This window comes from Lampris incognitus, chromosome 7, assembly GCF_029633865.1.
Source record: "Lampris incognitus isolate fLamInc1 chromosome 7, fLamInc1.hap2, whole genome shotgun sequence".
In the NCBI taxonomy this organism is placed as follows: domain Eukaryota; kingdom Metazoa; phylum Chordata; class Actinopteri; order Lampriformes; family Lampridae; genus Lampris; species Lampris incognitus.
The window spans coordinates 52,369,099-52,387,473 of record NC_079217.1 but is presented as its reverse complement, the minus strand read 5'-3'; the positions used below and the strand labels follow the sequence as shown (position 1 = coordinate 52,387,473).

General features: G+C 48.0%; 1 protein-coding gene across 1 annotated transcript in view; it reads right to left on the bottom strand.

Annotated features, from left to right (window-relative positions):
* Positions 1-18,375, bottom strand: part of LOC130115273 (rho guanine nucleotide exchange factor 17-like) — a 131,770-nt gene that overhangs the window by 107,977 nt on the left and 5,418 nt on the right. The window lies entirely within an intron of this gene.

The following is an 18,375-nucleotide window of genomic DNA, read 5'->3' as shown; positions in this document are numbered from 1 at the left end:
GCTGGAATTTGCACGGAGAGACCCATTAAACTACAAAAGACCAAAAATGGGCTGAGTGCTCATGGCTGATTGGCATATTACAAAAGCTCAAGGACTCGGGAAGCGAGCAAGACATGATCTCTGCTGCCACTGCCGTAACCGCTCAAAGGCGGATTAGCAGGGAGGCCAGAAATGATCCACGTTTTGGAGCCCAGCCTTTTTCTCACTTCACCCTCATCTGCGTTAATCTCCATATTACACCGTTTTTGTTCTCGGTTTTGCACTTCCGTAAATGAAATGCAATAAGAATGAAACGAGACTTGACTTTCTATCCGATCTCTTGGGCAGAGCACAGTCTAAACGTTGACATGCACCCGACCGGACCGCTCTTGCAGAATGACGTCGACGACGTGTTCTGAAGTGATGTAATGACATGTTCGACGTGTGCGATGATGAAATCCACATGATATGGGGTGAAGTCACTGACAGGTTGATCTGACGACAGCAGCCGAAAGTTAAACTTGAGAGAAGACTTCAACAAGAAGGGCTCAACAATGGTACACACATTGATGCATGCCCCCACCCACTCCACACGTACACACAGAGATCCACACAGAGATCCACACACACACACACACACACACACACACACACACACACACACACACACACACACACACATTATTTGATTCACTGTTTGAAAAAAATAAACTTTTTCTGAACCTTTGAGCAAGGAGTTTCAATCTAATATGAAATACCCTTCATATTAAAAAAGAGATCTCTTTTTTCTCAAAAAGATGACTATCTATCCACACATAACAACAACATTTGCTACCGCCTCCATTCATTATAGGTAAATTGTCCTTAAGGCCGCTTTTGAGCAGACTGAATTTTGAATATTTTTTATAGTCTTGTGGTCTAGACCACCAGACCAAGTCCAGACCAATTCTTTAGGGGGGGTGAGTCTGCATCAAACCTGAGACTGAAGCTTATTTGGGTGCGAAGCAAGTTAAAAGCTGTGGTTACATGAACACTTGTTTTTCATCCATCCATCCATCCATTATCCTACTCAGAGTAGCGGGGATGCTGGAGCCTATCCCAGCAGTCACTGGGCGGCAGGCAGGGAGACACCCTGCCAGGCCATGACACAGGGCGCACACACACACACACACACACACACACCTAGGGATAATTTAGTGCGGCCAATTCACCTGAACTACATGTCTTTGGACTGTGAGAGGAAACCGGAGCACCCGGAGGAAACCCACGCCGACACGGGGAGAACAACTCCACCCAGGAGGACCCCCAAGTTTGGACTACCCCGGGGCTCGAACCCAGGACCTTCTTGTTGTGAGGCCACCGTGCCGCCCTTGTTTTTCATACTGATTGAAATCATCCCGAGACTGAGGATTTTGGGATAATTGTTTATATGGGATGTGATCTGGTGATCACATGCGTGGATGCATTTAATCGGAACAGCTGTGTGACATGCATGTGACATTTTTTCATGGACTTGTTTGAATGGGTCAGAGAAGGAAGTCAGCCTCTGACGTGTCAGACCACGACTGACACAGGCAAGAGAATTCCGGAGTCTTTAGAGAGATACGACCCGGCAAAAGTCTCTGTCTTGGAGCGCTAGCTAGCTAGCTAGCTACTTTAGCTAAAAACAAGCCGGTACAAGCTAGCAGCACAATCCGCTATGGTGGTACAAACACAGGTGGTAGTGAACAAAACCAGGAAAGCCCAGTCTGAGTGTTAGGTAGCCCCAGTCGAGCGACAGTAGAATGTTCACGAATTAAACAATAACAGGCTGTATTTCCCGAAATCAGACAAAAAGCTCAGCGAGGAAATATAACGAAAACCGTCGAACAAGAACACAGCTGAGGGTTGAGTCCACACGGTTCTCGCCAGGACTAACGAGTCGGAGATTTCAGTGCGATCAAGTCGATGATCGGATAAAATCCATAAAATAGCACAGGCAAACCATCAAAACTAATAAAATACATAAAGTAGTACAAGCAAACCATAGAATGAAAGGAAGCAGAGCAACAAACCTCCAGCTGACAACCGGAAATGACTCAGCAGGGGATGCGCACAAAGCAGGCAGCCCGACAGTAACCAGGTTAAATCATTTACATGGAAAAATGTTTCTTTTGGTCGATTTATGAAAAGGTTTAAACTACCCCTCTGCAACCGGCTTGGGTCTTTTTATTCTGATTGGGGTGTTTATATGGAGCATTTGGGGGGGGGGGGTAAACCGATTATAATCGGAATATTAGGCTCCATGTAAACATAGTGTTAAAATGGCAAATCCAACGCAACACCAATCAGGCTACAAACCGATGTAAAGACTGACCCCAGAACAGCGCAGGTCGAAGTAAACGCCACTACCGTAACTGTGGTAGTATACCATCGCTGTAAAAATCAAAAGTTCACTACACTACTATTTATTCAGTTTTTTCCCCCACCAAGTAAGGAGTACCACAGATTCCAATTTTCTAACGTATTTAGACTAAAAGTCATAATAAATACATTAAAAAACTAGATTGCACTTTATTGATCTCCTCAGGAGAAGTTTGAAATTAATTCGAAAAAAAGGGAAATTTAAGTCGATTTGGAGAAACTCACGGGGTCCAAGAAGAGACAGAGACCTTCAAAAGACCAATCCGAACCCAAGTCTACAATCAAGTACAGCAGCACTAATCTGTATTTTACTCATGGATGAACCCCTGGGGGTCATATCCATGAGTCATCTTGAGGGTGAAAGCAGCTTCTCACTGGCTGATTTAGGAGGAAATTAAAAAATAATGGCTGTGACTGATTAAATCTCTAGGCCAAGAGTAATTCGTGAAGCATTTTAGCACTAAAGCGAGACAAAATTATGTACATCCTGGTACATTCTACCATATTAGATTGAATCTAATGGGCACTATTCCAGAAGAAGGTGGGAAATATTCCAGAAGATGGTATAATTGAATCAGGCCGCATACTAAACACGTTTCCATGGAACGGAATAAATTTCAAGTTTTACTAAATTCTATAATAATCCAGTACCCACTAAAAAAAACAAAAACAAACAAAAAAACATAGTAAACCTACATTTTAAAAACAACAAAACAGGCTGGCACTTCGACCCAAATCAGGGTGTCCAAATACATGCACATACGTACGCACGACCAAGTAAAACCGAACAAAACCGCTCACTACTGAGTTCATTCCCATCCATCCATTATCCCAATCCCGCTGTCAGGGTCGCAGGGATGCTGGGAGCCTATCCCAGCAGTCATTGGGTGGCAGGCAGGGAGACACCCTGGACAGGCCGCCAGGCCATCACAGGGCTCTCTCATACATACATACATACATACATACATACATATACACACACACACACACACACACACACACACACACACACACACACACACACACACACACACACTTATTATATTATTAAATCAATCAAATTGTAAAGTCCACTTTTTTAATTATCATAATGTAGGCAATTGGTGAGGAAATTACGCCCAACAATGCACCCTATTGTGTCCGATCAATACAGATATAATACTTAGCCGATTTGAGCTAATGGCTAGCTGGGCCATTGCTGTCTGTTAATTTTCAATTTTCTTTGAACTGGAGTTATATGAAGTCCAATTAATACAATCTAAAAACACAGGAGAGTCTTACTATATTAGCGGAGTTGACTGTGGTGTCGGTCATACGGCCTGGAGTTCGTGTCCATGATTTAGCATTAACTTCCGGGTCGGCCGCGGAACGCTCACGCCGCTTTCTCACCGCAGCTCTCGACCCAACGAGAACAATCAAACCGACTCACTGGCACGCCCACCCATAAGCAGTCACCCATACACAGACAGCAACACCTGCCTCTGAGGCCGCCTTGCCCCCACTCGGTGTCTTCTCCCTCCTCCGGTCCTCTTCTCCCTGCGCCTTAATCCGAGACCCCAACAGCCACTCGGCAACGGCGCTCCGAGATTTCCAGCTTCTCCCATTCTGGCAGGAATTCCTCAACTGGCAGCTAGAGCATGATCCGAAACGACGCACTGCCGCCATATGACGGCGAGGGAAGGGGAGGGGGGGCAAGAAAGAGGAAAGACGGGAAGGAGAGATAGAGAGCGAGTTAAAGAGGGAGATGGGGTCGAGGGGAGGAGGAAGCGTCCACTGAAATGGGAGGATGGAGATTCACTGGGTGACAGCAAGGAGAGAGAATGGCACTGAACAGCTCTTGTCCACCTACAGATAGGCCCAGGCCGAGACCATGGAGGGAGGGTGTGTGTGTGTGTGTGTGTGTGTGTGTGTGTGTGTGTGTGTGTGTGTGTGTGTGTGTGTGTTCGACCACGCTGCAAACTATGTAATGTGCAGTGTAAATGGGCAACACAGTTGTGTCATTGTGTCAGTCAAAGGATGCTGACACACGCGCGCACACGTGCGCGCGCACGCGCGCGCACACACACACACACACACACACACACACACACACACGGTATGTGATTGAAGATTTTATTTCTCTCCCCAAGTCACAGAGGGATCATTATTGCCACTACAAGATGCTTAACATATGTTAGTCTTATGCTTGTCTGTTTCTTGATGACGTGTGTGTGTGTGTGTGTGTGTGGAGGGCTATTATGTTGACAGTCTATTAAATCATGGGTGTGGGATTACACAATAGGCTGGTTCTGATTGTAACAAAGGAGGATTTCCTGTAATGTAGTTATATATGTTACACTGGATCGGAATTGTTTTCTCAGTTGTTTTCAATGACTATACTCTTGGAGGGATTGCTGTAAAAATATGGAGAAGCAGGAAAACAGCACACGCTCTGTCACCGAGACACAAACTGTGGACTTAGCATGAAAACTTTTACATTAGGTGTTTAATGGAACAGGCTGATTGGACCTGAATGGTTTCCGTGGCCTTGCTTCACGCCTATTAAGGTGATTAAGCATTCTTGAAAGGTATTTGACCCCGCCTATCCACGCTAGCCAACATCTGACAAGCCGGGACCTTCTGAAAACATTCCCACCGAAGCCTCGGCAGGACCCGAAAACACAGCGCTGAGCCAACGTTGTTTCAGCGTGAGTTTATGGTCCAACCAGAGCCTCCATCTGATACAGCGCTGTCACAACCTGGGAGAGGTCTCATCTGCAGGACTAGATTCTGATCTAGGCAGATCGGAGTTAAAACAAAGACACCATTGCCAAGGGCAGATGTCTGAACGTCTAGCCCAAAACAAAGCATGTTAAAAGTTGTGTGTTATCTCGGGAAAACGCATCTAAAATGTTCTCCGCTCAACTTCCGAGGCAAGTTCCCGAGAGGTCGAAATGAACGACAACGATTGTGGCAACCTGTGATTAAATCAATTCAGAATCAGAACCAGAAACACTGTCATGGGTTTCCCTCAGCCCACAGCAGTGCAACATAAAGACAAAAACACATATCCAAAACCTACAAGAACACATACTAACACATATATCTAAACTATATTAAAAAAAAATCACTGTCCAGGAGAACGAACGCCAGCCAGGATGACTGTCGGAACGGCCGGTCTGCATGGGCTAGCAGTTAGCTTAGCCTTTAGCCTGCCCTGCTTCCGCTTCCTGTCAGACCGCCCTCGGGGTTACCTCTTCGGGCGCAGCTCCAGGCAGAGCCGTGGTCCCTGGGCCCACAGGACGCTGCAGACCAAGCTCTCCCAGCCGATCCAGGGCCAGCTCTCCCAGCCACCAAACGAAGACAAACTTGGACGCAGACGCGGACAAAGACACTGCATGGACGGTAGAGTGAGGCTGCTGCAAACGTGAATTCGCGCCGCCATCTTCCCACACCGGTACTGGGTGAAGCTGCTGCAAACGTGAAATTACACCGCCAGTTTCCCAAACCGGAAGCGGAAATAAAATCCTACGTTTTATTTAATCTCAAATTTCCAGTAAATCTTCTGACTTCAATCGCGTAAACTAGAACGAACCAACATCAAAAAATATAATTTATTGGCATTTTCAATAGTGTGCCGTAAGAAGTAACTACAACAGGTAATTTGTCAGGCGCGCATTGATTGCTGGTGTGATTTAAAGAAACGTATATGTGGCAGGCCTACATACACACTGCAGACAGCAAGTAATACCGAGGAGAGACGGGCAGCACGTAAACCAGGAAAGCATGACGAAAAAGAAAATACTCATTCTAGGTGCAGTGTGAACTGCAGACTGTATGAGTCCGAAGGGCAAACTCCAGAGCAAGAAGCCTGACATTACCATCACAGAAACTACAGGCCAGACAGACTAAACACACACACACACACACACACACACACACACACACACGCATGCATGCATGCATGCACTCTTTTACCTTCCCTCTAAGCAGGCTGCACATCTACCATGCATATATATATATATATGCCTAGAGGGTGTGCGGACGCAGAGACTTGGCAACTCACACATGTACAGACATGGACAAGACCACACCAAATCCCTCACATAGGACCTTTTCTTTCTCTTCGAGATCATTTATTTAGGGCTGTCTAAGAACCAGGTGAAAGTGGGATCCAGTGTTTAATTCACATATACAAAGCACGCAGACAGGCACACACCACACCACACCACACACACACACACACACACACACACACACACACACACACACACACACACACACACACACACACACACACACACACACACACACACACACACACACACACACACACACAAAGCTGAAATAGCAGCTCTGTTAGAAAGTGCTGTTTCAGAGGAGGCTTCCCTTGTCTGTAATTACACTGGGTGGATCCGCGGGGGGACGAGTGAGAGAGGGCGAGCGGAGACCAAGGGAGAGAGAGCGGGAGCAACGACGAGCGAAACAGAAAAAGAAAGTGAGATAAAGAGCAGAGAGAGACGCTAACAAGACGGGGAGAGCAGGAAAAAAAAGAGTAAGAAGGCTGCCTAGAGATGGTAACCAGAATAGTTAGAAGAGACGAGAAGGCCGGTCTCGCATCTAGGCTGACGATTCCCTGCTTGAGACAAACAGCGGAGACACAACTTGTCTGGGACAAGCTTCGGAGGAAACACTACACATGACTAAATATGAAATATCAATCCGAGACCGAAAGCGATGACATCCCAAAAGGGTTTTCCGACCTACTCTCTCTGTGAGAACACATGCGTAGCATTTGTTAACAATACATGTGCCGGTCAGAAGGGTCCACATCCGTTTTCTTTTCTCACAATTTCAGTCCATCCAAAAATACACTGACTTGTTTTTACCCTTGATTACAGTTACTGGGAGAAGGTGGCGGAGCGCTCGTATGAAAATACGCTAAACCTGTAGGTTGGCTGCATTTCCTCAAAGCAATTTGTCTGAGAGAAATCAATTACTAACAAAACATGTTGGAGGCCCATAGGGATGCAACTGATATGTGCACATCATTGATATGTGGTGATATTGTGGAGATTCTGTTGGACAGACAGTCAATATTACAGCAGTGTGTGTTCCTATACAACTGGGTGTAGGTGGCAGAGAGAAACAGACCTGCTGCACATGAGTCCGCCGGACTACAACCAAGGTGCAGCAGAGGCATTGTCACGTCATCACGTGTCAACCTTTTTTACCTGCTGAAGTCATTTCCAACACATACTTGTTTACTAGGGCTGGACAATATGGACAAAACCAAGTATCACGATAGTTTCGACGATATTGTGGAGATGACTACTGGTGCTAAACTTCAGAAGAGGAACCAATTGTGTGCATATTCAGAAAATATTAAGGTGCTAGACAAAAATAGCAAAAGTATAACAAAGGAGTAAGGGCTGCACACTAAATTGCTCCCAAAAGCTGGTTTATTCAGCAACGTTTCGATCAGTTAGAGCCTCCTCATGCAAAATGAGGAAGATCTACCTGATCCAAACGTTTAGTGTGTAGATCTTACTCCTTCGTGTCTATTGGTGCTCTCACAAAATATCTGCACAATGACATGTTTGATAAGCATGTCATTGTGTAACATGTCATTGTAGAAATTTAGGTAAATGGCTAAAATGGCTGCAAAGGACTGAAAAGGCAAGGCCCTGAGGGTGGACTGTGCCTGTCGTTAGCTAGCTAGCAAGCTAGCAGTCCTGATCTGTATTTTTGCTTTGTTTATAGATTAACATTGTTGTAAAGTGTTACAATATATGTTTTATATATATATATATTTATGATTGAAGTTAGTCAGACTGTGTAAATACTTTAGCTTGGTAGCTAGCGTGGCCAAAATTAGCATTATAAAAACAATTTTTAGCTATCTTTAGCTACCGTAAAATTGTCCCTAGGTGTGTGTGTGTGGGCCCTGTGATGGTCGTCCAGGGTGTTTCCCCGCCTGCCACCCAATGACTGCTGGGATAGGCTCCCGTATCCCTGCGACCCTGAGAGCAGGATAAGTGGTTTGGATAATGGATGGATGGTTGGATGGTTAGATGTTTGATAAACGTTCATTAGTAATGTGGATATGATGTTCGAAACAGGTAGAGACAAATAATATAACAGCTAGAACGGGATAATAACTTTAGGAACTTGCATCTCTTTACTCTAACGCAGCCTTTCAAACCAGGAAAAGACAACAGTTATGTCACATCCCGATATTAGGATATCCAGAATCCCGGATGATATCTAGTCCGACATCAGGATGTCGATATATTGCCCGCCCCTATGTTTGCCCCTGCACGGATGTTCTTGGGACCTGGTCAACACAGATCAACAGAGGTACACAGAGACTGGACAGTGTCTCCAGCCGTTTTACAGACGCCACTTAGTATTATGTAACCTGACTTTCTGGCCCAGAAAGATAAACATTTATGAAAAGTCACAGAGCTCAGCTTTAAATCATTAATCAAGTGATGCAAGTCCCGAGCTTCTATTTCATTCTGTGGTAGATGTGATAGTCAGACCTCCATCATAGTCGACTGAAAAGTAAACATAGCATCGCCAGATGGACTACTTTTGCTTTACAAAAAAATAAAAGTTCATTTAAAAAGCGGAAATGTCTCATGTTCAAACTTTCACTCTTTCTCGCCTCAAAACGGATAAACATGAAGTTGTACATTTCCTGCAGGTTTGACAGCCGTGATAAAAATGATGTTACCGGCTGATAAAGAAAGGCTTGATCAATGAGCTTGGTCACTCTTGGCCACATTTTTGTCCCGTGCACAAATGGAAGTGGCCTGGGTCCGAAAGAGAGAAAAGTAGATCCCCGAGAGAAAAGTAGATCCCCGAGAGAAAAGTAGATCCCTGATCCTGCATAAAGAGTCACGGCATCTCAACGCTGTGCAGAGGCGGAGGGGACGCGGCATGCAGAGTGCAGTGGAAGGACAATAGAGGGATGGATGGAAAAGAAGGAGCGGTGGTCTGAGCAGATGAACAGACTGGGAAAACAGCTGAGAGCAAACTGGAACAAACACTCTCATGGCAACGATTTCCTTGGCAGGGATCTGGTGTTTTGAACCAGCCCCGTAATTGCACCACACGTGTGTGTGTGTGTGTGTGTGTGCGCGCACACTAATACATATACACACAGAGCCCAGAGTGTACCCCATCAAAATCCCTTCGGACTACAGTATCCTTAAACTATGACTGGACCAAAACCCCTCACCCCCAAACTGCCCCCCTCCCCGATCACTCAGAACACACAACACATTTATGTGGTGCCTATCCCTAAACCACTACACCAGCCTGTCTGTGTGTGTGTGTGTGTATGGTTGTGAGTATGGTTGTGTGTGTGTGTGTGTGTGTGTGTGTGTGTGTGTGTGTATGGTTGTGTGTGATTTCAGCGGAAAGGCCCGGAGGATAGAGGATATTCTCCGGCCAGTGCTGCTGTGCTCTCCTGGGACTTGCACCACATGGGAACAGAAACCATAGCAGATATCTCGAGTAAAGAGCCAGTCCACACAGAGAGGGGGGTCCGCCAACTTTTCTGCTGCACTGTGGGCTTCAAGTTCAGCTTGTTCAGCTTGTTCTTGAAATGACTTGAACACAAGAATTCATTCGAAACCAAACGCTGCCATCACTAACCTATTAGGAGCCGTGTGTGTGTGTGTGTGTGTGTTTTGAAATGGCTGAATTAGCAATGAATTGAGAAGACCCCGGTTTCTATGGGTACCCAAAATGATGGCATAAGTGAGCAATCATGTGGTGGTTTTCCAACTCCGCTCTGCAAGACCTTCAACACTGCTGGTTTCCTCAATAACAACTGGGGTCCCAAGCACAGCGGTCGGGAACCGTTGACGCAACACACATGCTTTGAGACCGACTAAAGTGTCATAACAACTCACATTCACTGCCATTCTTCAAATATACTTTTGTCCTATTTTGTTGGATGAAGGGGAATTAAGCGATAAAACACATTAAAAATGCTTTCTGCGGCATCCGAGTGGCGTGGCGGTCTATTCCGTTGCCCACCAACACGGGGATCGCCAGTTCGAATCACCATGTTGCCTCCGGCTTGGTCGGGCGTCCCTACAGACACAATTGGCTGGGTCTGTGGGTGGGAAGCAGGATGTGGGTATGTGTCCCGGTTGCTGCACTGGCGCCTCCTCTGGTCGGTCAGGGTGCCTGTTCGGGGTGAAGGGGGAACTGGGGGGGAATAGCGTGATACTCCCACGTGCTACGTCCCCCTGGTGAAACTCCTCACTGTCAGGTGAAAAGAAGCGGCTGGCGACTCCACATGTATGGGAGGAGGCATGTGGTAGTCTGCAGCCCTCCCCGGATCGACAGAGGGAGTGGAGCAGCGACCAGGATCGAAGACAGGAGGTTTTGCCCGAGGATTGCCAAAGGGGGGGGGTGCTATCTACTCCTGCAAAGTGAATCAAATCCCCACTGACTCACTTCTTCACAATAAATCCGACAAACAAGAAAAATTCTGATCACAAATATCTACCATTTCCAGGCCTTCGTGCTCTCTTCCCCGCGGTTCTGGTGTCACCTTGATATGAAGTCCTGGGCACATTTGAAGGATATTATACCAAAGCTCTGTGTCCGTATTACTCACAGTAATGATACCTGAACCTCAAGCCTTTCATCTGCTGTTGGAGCTAAGCTCTTCCCTCTTGCCCGCTGTGTCATGGAAAATGCAATCAGAACCGACCCAGACCCAGATCCGGTCCTTTCATCTCTCTCGCTCTTCTCTCTGACCTTCACTTCTCTCGCCATGTCTCTTTTTCTGGCCTTGAGCGCGACTGTGTTAACCTTTAAGTTAAAAAAAAAAGGACCCTCAGTACCCACACTATTCTGGGTGTGTGTGTTGGGGAGGCGGGGGGGGGGGTCACGACTCCATGGGTATATGACGGGTATGGCCTTTCACAGGAACCCATAGTCTGCTATTGAGGGTTCTGTTCATGCAAACAGCAGTGCCCTTCCTATTTGAGAATAACAGAAGAAAAGGGCGGACACTGCAATTTTGGTCACCTTGCAGGGCTTCTCCTTTAAAGGGACATTTCGCTGCTTTTCATCCTTATTTCCATGTATTTATCGTAGCAGTGGCACCTCTGTGGCATGCACAACACTGGCCAGTTGTTGTCTGTATTGCTATAGTCCGCTATAGAAAACCACCTTACTTCTGTCGTCCACGAAGTGCAGGCTGGCTGGCCGAGAAGTTCGTTTTCTAACCTCTGCCACTGAGAAACGCACGCCTAACGCCAGCTGGTACATGCAGGCAATGCAGAATGGGCCCTCTTTGCAGGGGAATGTCAGTTTCTCTGTTAGAACGAATTGCACCAAACCACTTCTGATTTTAAAAGACCAGATAGACAGCCAGCACTCACCGGATGTGCATATTATTAGCAGCAAGATTCCCCTTTAACCTCTGGGGGATGGCCGACCACAGATGGCCGACTCTCCGGCCATGTGTGTTGATGGGGAAGATGTGGGTCCTGCAGCCCCCTTCCTCTTCTGTGCGCCGCCAGAGTTCTGGCTGACATGACGGCATGGTGATTAATAAAGCAAATCAGCTGGGCTGTGAGCTCGAGTTGTTTCGACTCATACGCTACCATTTTGCCATGTTTGTTGTTGTTGTTTTTTTCCGCCGTGCATGGCTCCGGGGTTGAAAGACCTTCTTCTTGTCACAGGTGCATCTTTGTTAAAGCGAAACTACATACATCTGTGACTGGGCCAACAGTTAAACAGCTCATCGGCCCGGTATTTATGCTTTCTATCTCCAGTGTATCAACCTCTCCAGTCTTCTGCAAAGTGCAATTAGACTCCAGGGGGGGGAGGGGGAGGGAGGGTAATAGGGGAGGGGAAAAAAGAGAGAGAGGGGCAGAGGGAAAATATCTGAATCCGTGTGGGTGGTCTGATAAAAAGAAGTAATAACTCTGAATCTATAAACACTGTGCTTTTGGGCCTAATCCATCAGAAGCTGAGCACAAACCCATCCTTCTCCCCGTTTCCCACTCCTTTCCTCCTACCACCACTTCATCTAGCCTCTTCTTTGACCTTCTGCTGAGTTGAATAAAGGTCTTTCTCTGGTCAGCTCTGCCTACGGGAGGGAAGGTTATATACGTGCACGATGGTAGCCAGAACAAACAATCACACGTTTCGGCTACCTCGGGTCTCAGATAGAGCTTACTGGGATATGCAATCCATGTTGGGACGGATAGAGGATGCAAGTGTGTGTAAGTATGTGTGTGTGTGTGTGTGTGTGGGGGGGGTATTCTTAATGCACAATAAATGCACACGTACATGAACTATATATCTACACACATGAGAGAACACACACACACACACACACACACGCCTGCAAACTCACGTGACACAATCGCTGCTGGAGAGAGGAAAACCCTTATGCAAGAGGGGAAGGGAAGATAGGCCACATTCCTGCTGCCTGCTAAAGTGAAAAGGACTCGACTTCGCACGCACACACATGCACACACACACACACACACACACACACACACAGACTTCATTAACAAGGATTAATAAGAAAAAGCAGTTTGTCTTTGCCACTTTTCGGCCTGCTAGTATGCCAGTTGGGCGGTGCAGCGCTGCTCACCGGGTTTGGCTTTTTTGCAGCGACGACTTTACGGCTGCAGCCGCCGTGCACATCCCCTGCAGCCTTACTGTTCAGCTGTCCCGAAAGATGGCTCCTTCTGATCTTCCGAGTATGCTTATTTTACAGGGACCTGGGTGAGCTGCGGCCGTCTGTTGTTCTCGGCTCACAACCTCGCCCCCATTAACAACACCAGGCGTTGCCTAGCAACAGCTGGGCCCAAAGCTGCGCCGCAATGGCTGAGCCCGACAGAAAAACAAAGCCATTCTGTTATTTGGCGGTATAACACAGAGGGAGTCGTGCGATCCTACTGCTTGAGCCGTGTTTTATTCCAGCCTTTTTGTTGTTGAATCTGCTGAGCAACGCGTGTCTGTGGACGGCAACATCTGGGATGCTCCCAAGACCCCAAAACGAGGCAGCGCTGCACAGCTAATAAGTAGTTGTGCGGCGCGGTGATGGTATCTAGCGACTGTGGTTGTAGGATGCGGTTGTCAGGCTCTTTCATAACCCAACTGTGCGTGAACCTGACCGTATTAAGCACTAAAAACGAGGCCCGAAAAACCCCCTCAGAGCCAAGCTAGACCCACTGGTGCAGCGAAAAACAGCATGCAAAGCCAGACGGGCGGTTACTCGCTCGTAGCACCGCTGCTCCCGGGCTAATCTGCATAGGCTAACGTGCACAAACAGTCACTTCACCGAGCAGCAAAACCAAAATACTGGGATTTACCACCAGCGTGAGCGCCTATTTAGGCTGTAAAGAAAGTTGTTTCTATAGGTTGCGGCTATAGCTTCGGAAGAACCCAGTAAAGTTTCCAACTTTACTCTTGAGTTTTAAACAAAAACACAGAAAGCCGCCTCAAAAAAGAAAAGAAAATAAAAAACAGCAATGCTCGTTTTCCGCAGAAGGCTGCTTTTGTGTCCAAGTTTAAAATCACACCATTTTTTTTTTCACCCTCGTCTCTCATCACTTTTCCTCCTCTCACTCGCTCCATCGCCGTTCTTCTTCGACCCCATTCTGTACTCATACCTTTTTTGGGACCCACTAACTTTTTTTTTCTTTCTTTCTTCCAGCTCCCCTGCTCCGTTTCTCTGCCCCCCCCTCCCTCCCTCCCTCCCTCCCTCCCTCCCTTCTCCCTCTTTCCTTTAGCCTGGTCTGCGTTTCACTGAGCCTTAAGGTACAGTATGACCTCATCTCCCTGCTATGTTCCAGGAACACAGAGAGAATGAAAAGAAAAAAGAGTGAGATAACATGAGAAGGAATGCGGGAGAATGAGTAAAGAGGGGACGGGGGGGGTCGGAGGTGGAGGTGGAGGTGGGACGAAGGCATGAGATGAGGGGGAAACGCGACACGGTGACGTAGTTCAAACCGTCAGACCCCAGCCGTCACGATATCGGAGAAGGGGGCGACGGAGGGAAAGGAGCGGCGGCGGGGGCGGAGAGAGAGGGGGAGCACGGGAGGCCCAGATGAGACGGAGTGAAATGGGGGGGGGGGCGATAAAAGCGGATGAAGGGTTTTGGTGCGGGACAGTGGGCACTTGCTCTTTTGGAGGAAGCGGACCACACCGCTACGGTCTCCGGAAAAGGAAAAAAGATCCCTCCTCGCCGCTCTCTTTCACCCTCTCCCTTTCTTCTGTCGTTCCACTGGACTTGACCGCACTCCATTTTGGCTTGGCACCGCTATTATTTAACTTAGCCCAAATATCAGGCACGCACAACGACCGCACTCACACACACACACACACACACACACACACACACACACCCACCGGAACTGGAGGGCAGTCCATGGGCCCTCGTGTTCTAAACACTGCAGGCTGCAGGCACAACTCTCGAGCTCTCGAACTCGGTCCGGGGTCCTGATGTCTTCCAGACAGACCAACACACACTCACACTCACACAACAGACTTGTTTATAAAACAAATGCAGTCTCACACACACATAAAGATACACTTTCACACACACACACACATGCACTCACATGCACGCACGCACACAAGGCAAACAGTGGCGCTGGAAAGCTTCAAACACAATCACGACCACGACAACTTCCTACTTCCCTTTCCTGCCTGGTGCGATCACTCCGCGCTCGCCGCTGCAGCCACTGGTGGAGGGGCGAAGTGGGGCATTAATAACAGCTCATTAAGACCGGAGCAATAGATAAGAGTGACGCGGGGGCATCGGTGTTTTCTGTAAGGAACATGAGGAGGACACAGCAGCACGGCAGGAAGAGCCTCCTTCACCAAAGCACCGGGCCCAGGTCGCAGTTTAGGTAAGCGTCAACTCGACCCAAGTGTCCTTGAGCAAGCTATTAAGGTTCCCGAACCAGCTCCAGGGGGGCACTCTCCTGCCTCCGGGTGAACAAACGTGTTTGACAAGCACAGAATCCACTGGACTCAATCTAGAGCCACCTTTTCAAGAGCGGCATGCACAGATCCAGGACCAGGATGCGGTATTTGGACCGGGACAGTCGACGTGTTCGTCTTTAAGACCACCGAAAATCGAGAGCGTTGAGTTCAATCCCACACGTTATATTCCGGTTTTCCCACACAGAACAAGTGGGAGAACCAGAATATAACACACTTTTACTGTGTAGACGCACGGTAAAAGGAGGACGTGTGTTCTGGTGACGGCTTGGAGCATTTGCATGGCTGCCAGCCAAGCTTAACGCCACCGTCGGTGGTTAGGAAGAGCGGATCGAGGCGGTTACGCAATACGATTCTGATCCGATTTGATCACCAGCCCAGCTGGTGGCGGAATATCAGGCTCCACGCTACGGACCCGTCACAGACTCCTCCTGGAGGAGGCGAGCGAGGAGAACATTTCCACACAGGCACCAGAGCTCCCACATTATTACATCACATCACATCACATCGCGTTACTGTGGCTGAACTGTGCAAACTGCACTGACCAAACTGTTAATCAATATCTCGGTGTAAGACCACACACACACACACACACACACACACACACACACACACACACACACACACACACATCAATACATCTAAAAGCAGTTAGAACACTGAGAAACCAGAACTCGTCAAACGTCCTGGTTATAAAGTATCCACTGACGTCATTCTGCCAACAATACCGCCCAGTATAACGCTGTCATAGAGCTGAAGACAACTACACCTTTTCTCTCTCCCTCCCCCCCTTTTTCTCCCCAATTGTATCCGGCCAATTACCCCACTCTTCCGAGCCGTCCCGGTCGCAGCCGCTTCTTTTCACCTGACAGTGAGGAGTTTCACCAGGGGGACGTAGTGCGTGGGAGAATCACGCTATCCCCCCCAGTCCCCCCCCCCAGAATAGGTGCCCCGACCAACCAGAGGAGGCGCTAGTCCAGCGACCAGGACACATACCCACATCCGGCTTCCCACCCGCAGACACGGCCAATTGTGTCTGTAGGGACGACAGGAGGTAACACGGGGATTCGAACCGCCGATCCCCGTGTTGGTAGGCAACGGAATAGACCGCTACACTACCCGGACGCCCAAGACAACTACACTTAAGACAGCGAAGGGACTGACGTCTGGATCACTAGAGAAAGGAGCGCTACACCCCTTTATACAGGGCTGGATGTAGGACACATCCTTTGTGTCCTGTCTGGTATAAATAAGGATATCGCGACGATGCAAACTGTGACATGTTCAGCGTCCCGTCTAAAACTAAAAACAACATGGATCAGAGATGCAGTAAAGTTCATCTGTGTAACAAGCCACTTCCCCCACATGCGTGCCGTGACCTCTCCAGCCTCTACGGGCCGCACCGCCGAGGCCTGGGTCCGCCTGTCACATCTGCACACAGGGGGCAGCCGGGATCCGCCGCAGCCGGGACTCGAACCCGCGTCTCCCGCACCACGGGCGACTACGGTAACCAGTCGACTAAAGGGGCCGACCCGTTAGCCGGTGGCTAGCGAGTCTAGCCATCCGTGGTCGTTACGACTACTTAATGTTCTTCTGCCAAACCGAATAATCCCAAGCACACATGTAGAGGCTGTTGTTTAAGCTGTAACACACTCCAGTGTGTAGCAAACGTGTGTTTTTATGCTAGTCGAGCAATAAACCTAACCCCCCCCCCGTTTTCTTATAACACTAAGACTTAAAGACTACAGAATAATAAGTCATATGAAGCAGACTAAATCTGTCTGTTACCAGCAGGCGTCTCTCCATCGGTCTCTCACATAAACACACTTTAAAACGCTTTGGTCCCATGCAGCCCTTCACTTAGAGCACATAGGGTTTACCCATCACACTCTCCAAATGTTTGGACACCGTGTGTATTCATCATCCACGAAACACAAGCACACACGCACACACACACACACGCGCACATCTCCACACCTAGGTTGGGGGAAGTGTTGAATCGGAGCCACTCCCTGTAAGTCAGAGCTTGACAGGGAGGGGGAGATGAAACGGTTTCATGGAAACAAGGAGCCGTCCCATGCACGGTGACTCCACGATGCTGCGTGTCTGGCGTTTGTTTAATGTGACTAATAACATCTTCTGATGTTTGTTTAACACTACTCAGCCAGTAATGGCTTCTGTATTGTACCATCGCAAGTAAATGCATTCTGGAGATAACCGTAATGGGTCCTGGCTCATGACAATTCCAAAAAAAAAAAAAAAAAAAAAGCTCCTACAAGTATGAACACGTGCGCGTGCACGTGCACACACACACACACACACACACACACACACTTCACTGCCTTTGCGTGTTTCTATGTATGTGCAGAAAAAAAACCCGCTTGCATAAGAGGGCCAAAAACAGGCAACACGTAGTTTGAAACCTGCTGCTTTAAGACAACGGGGGGGGGGGGGACCCCGCAAATGTTCAACTGTGTTCCATTTTTAAAACGAGCCGCTGTTATCCCCTGCAAACCCAGCCAGCCTCACCGCCAAGCCGTGTAATCACAGCCATACAGACGCTAGTCCCTCTCCTTCTCACTCGAACCTTAACCAAGAGGCAAACGTCAGTGCAACCATCTGTCATATGTATACGCATCGACTGGGACACCTTCGCCGTGTTAGCCACCAACACCAGGAGACATCTCTGCCTCCAAAATTGCATTTCGATAGTAACATAATGAAGCAACGGACAAGATGAAACCCAGACTTGTAAAGCCATTTGGGGGGAAAATGTAAACAGTGTGATAGCTTTTGTCTCAGCCAACCCGTGCCAGAGAGAACATCTGTTTCATGCAGACTGAAATCTCTCTTTCTGAAAGTATTCTGTTTAACTCGGGTTAAAAATGGAAACATGGTACACAATCCAAAACATAGTCCAGCATAATGCAAGCAACAGCAGATCTGCCATTACATCCACACACACACACACACACACACACACACATGCACGCACGCACACTGAGGGTATTAAAG